Source organism: Alosa alosa, chromosome 8 (genome assembly GCF_017589495.1).
Source record: "Alosa alosa isolate M-15738 ecotype Scorff River chromosome 8, AALO_Geno_1.1, whole genome shotgun sequence".
Taxonomy (NCBI): domain Eukaryota; kingdom Metazoa; phylum Chordata; class Actinopteri; order Clupeiformes; family Clupeidae; genus Alosa; species Alosa alosa.
Genome location: NC_063196.1, coordinates 14,162,551 through 14,165,910, shown reverse-complemented (window position 1 = coordinate 14,165,910; position 3,360 = coordinate 14,162,551). Strand labels below are relative to the sequence as shown.

General features: G+C 39.8%; 1 pseudogene; it reads right to left on the bottom strand.

Moving 5' to 3' along the window:
• Positions 1 to 2,076: 2,076 nt before the first annotated feature.
• On the bottom strand, positions 2,077 to 2,965 carry LOC125299035 (annotated as a pseudogene).
• Between the last annotated feature and the right edge of the window lie 395 nt (positions 2,966 to 3,360).

Here is a 3,360-nt window from a genome sequence, read left to right as displayed (position 1 = left end):
CCTCCACCAGAGTAGCGTATCTTTTTAGTTTGTTAACGTTCGTGGTTGTCTTTGTTTAAACGCCGTCGTCTTCCACCTGGCGCGGGCTTAACAGCTTCTTCGGACCCATCAAAAGTGTTTATCACAGTCAACACATCCATTTTTCTGACGTATTTAATTCACACTGACAATGTTTGCCTCACGCACACCTCACGCATGACAGCTATTCGAAGACTCCGATTGGCCGAGAGAATATGTCGCACTATGACTCGAAACGAGTGTAGCGCCTGTCGCGGTTTGGAGTAAAACAACACCTTTCAGTACAATTTAAACAGGGATATGTAGCGATTTGGTTAGAAACATTTATGGAGCAGTGAGTAGGCTCGGTATACAACAGAATGACGTGACAAACTCATTTTTTTTTAAAAAATGGCGTTTATCGCGTTTTGATAAAGAGCTCTTCAAATGATTATATATTTTTTAAAAATAATTACTACCGTATTTTCCGGACTATAAGTCGCACTTTTTTTCATAGTTTGGCTGGTCCTGCGACTTAATTGAACATGTTTTTAAATGTTAATTTATATTAACTGACATGAAGCCTCCTACATGAAACATTACCGTCTACAGCGAGAGAGAGCGCTCTCAAATGCACAAGTCCTGTGCACTTTCAGTCAGAGATTAGTGCTTGCGCTATGCCTGAAACACACGTGCATTCTTAAATGCTTAAATTATGGCCGGGATTCTATTTATAGCGGGCCTCAGATTCGGACAAATAAAAGCCAGTATAAGTTTGCTTCAATTTAACACATAAAAGAGCTCTTCTTAATAATTTATGTTGGTTGGTTTAATATTGTTGCCAATGAAAAGTGAACACCATGAATCTCCAACTCGTTGCTCTCAAGCTACCAGTCGCACGCAGCCCCTTTCTGAGCTAGAGGCTGAAGCAATAACCTACATTTAAACACAATTGTTGCTGCCAGGCATCAGCCTACGAATTTTATAAAAAAAAGTAAATCATGCATAATTTAAAAAATAACGAAATTTAGGCTATCTTAGACCTCTTTGGCTCTTATCTCGCAATAAGTGGATGGAAATCCCGACACTCTTTCATACATGAAACTTAATAGTGAACCATTGCCATTGGTATGCGCTCCTATAACGAAAAGTATAGGCCTATGTCTCACAGTAAAATGCAAGAAATAAAGGCCTAGCTGACTCGAATAGCCTACAAGCCATGGTCCAAATAAAGGTGCTGTGCTTTGCCCAGTCATAATTTGAGGATGTACGATAGTCTGTCCCCTAAACATTCCTCACCCGTTATCTAGACATGCATGAAAACATTTGAAAACAAAACTCACTGCCATGTAATATTTGATCGCTGTTTTGCTACTAATGATCTTTCACGTGAATATGCACAGAAAGTGAAAGCATGCGCTCCGTGTCTGTAGCGGTCTGTTCACATCCGCAATCGATTATAACGTTCCTCAAATGGAGAACACATCCATGTTCTCTCGCTTTTTATTATAGGCTGTCATGCTTCTGTGTTTGCAAAATTCCTGACAGTTCCTGGTCGCTAAACGTTTGTTTTCCTTTCCTGTTGTAGCGGTTGATGTAGAAGCATCTATAGGCTATAATTTGACTTTAGCGGTGACAAATCCTGCTGAGAGAGAGTGTATGTGTGTCTCTGCATGGGGTTCAATTGAAGTCAGAGTTATAAATAATAATAATAAAGCTTTATTTGTATAGCACCTTTCATACACAGAATGCAGCTCAAAGTGCTTTACATTTGAAGCATGTAACACAATAATAGTCAGTCAGTCATTATCAATCACTTTTCTTTGCTGTTTATGTTATACTCAGCAACATATCAAAAATATAGAAAATGACGTCATAAGACTGGCAGCCTTAACCCTCTTACCCCCCACAAGCACGCCATATGGCAACTGTGGCAAGGAAAAACTCCCATATTCCAGGAAGAAACCTTGAGCAGAACCTGACTTAATAGGGGGAGCCCATCTGCTTCTGGCTGGCTGCGCCCTCCAATAGTAGCAGATGTAGAATAATCTGAAAATGTAGTCTACAGGATAAGATGAGTTAACTAAAAGCTTTCCTGTACAGGTATGTTTTCAGATCTTTTTTAAAAAATATTTACTGAACTCGCCTGCTTGATGTACAGAGGCAGGGTGTTCCATAGTTTGGGGGCATAATGGATAAACGCAGCTTCTCCACTTTGTTTGTGGAGCACTTTGGGTACGATTAAAAGATTAGAATTGGATGATCTAAGTTTCCTTTGTGGTTGATAAGATATTAAAAGCTCAGAGATATATGAAGGTGCTATGCCATTCAGAGCTTTGTAAGTAATTAACATAACCTTAAAATCAATTCTATAGGAAATAGGGAGCCAGTGCAGTTCAGCCAACACAGGGGTGATGTGTTCTCTCTTCTTAGTCTTAGTTAAAAGTCTAGCCGCAGAGTTCTGTATGAGTGCCAATTTCTTTAGATGTTTTTGGGAAGACCAGTGAAAAGTGCATTGCAGTAGTCTAACCTGCTAGTGATAAAGGCGTGAATTAGTTTTTCTGCATCTTGTTGAGTTAAAAAAGGGCCGCACTTTGGCAATGTTTCTCAAGTGGAAATAGGCTGTCTGAGTAACTTTACTGAAATGGGGCTTAAAACTTAACTCTGCATCTAAGATGACACCGAGGCTTGTTACTTTTGGTTTGACCTGGTGTGCCAAGTTCCCCAGATTACTAAGAATAATATCTCGCTTTAGTTTTGGTCCAACCAGAAGTACCTCTGTTTTGTCATCATTTAGTTTCAAAAAGTTTTTGCTCATCCACTGATTAATGGAGGTTAGGCATGCAGTGAGGGAGCAAAGGCCATCTGGGTTAGTTGGCTCCACAGAAAGATACAATTGGGTATCATCTGCGTAGCTGTGGAAGTTTACATTATGCTGACTTATGACGTTTCCCAATGGGAGCATATATAGAGAAAATAGCAGGGGACCAAGGCAGCTCCCCTGGGCCACACCAAAAGGCAAGTCATGTTTTTCAGATACATGATCTCCTAGACTGATATAAAAAAATCTCTGCCAGTAATGTAGGTTTGAAACCAGTTTAGAGCATTATCAGAGAGACCCACCCACTTCATAAGGAAGGCGGTGAATTAGGATGCTATGATCAATGGTGTCAAATGCCGCACTCAAATCCAGAAGAATAAGGATTGAGACTTTGTTTGAGTCGGTAGCTAGTCTGAGATCATTGACTATCTTTAGTAGAGCCGTTTCTGTGCTGTGATTTGATCTAAAACCTGATTGGAATTTTTCAAGGATACTGTTTTCGTTGAGGAAGGTATTTAACTGATTGCAAACAACTTTTTTCA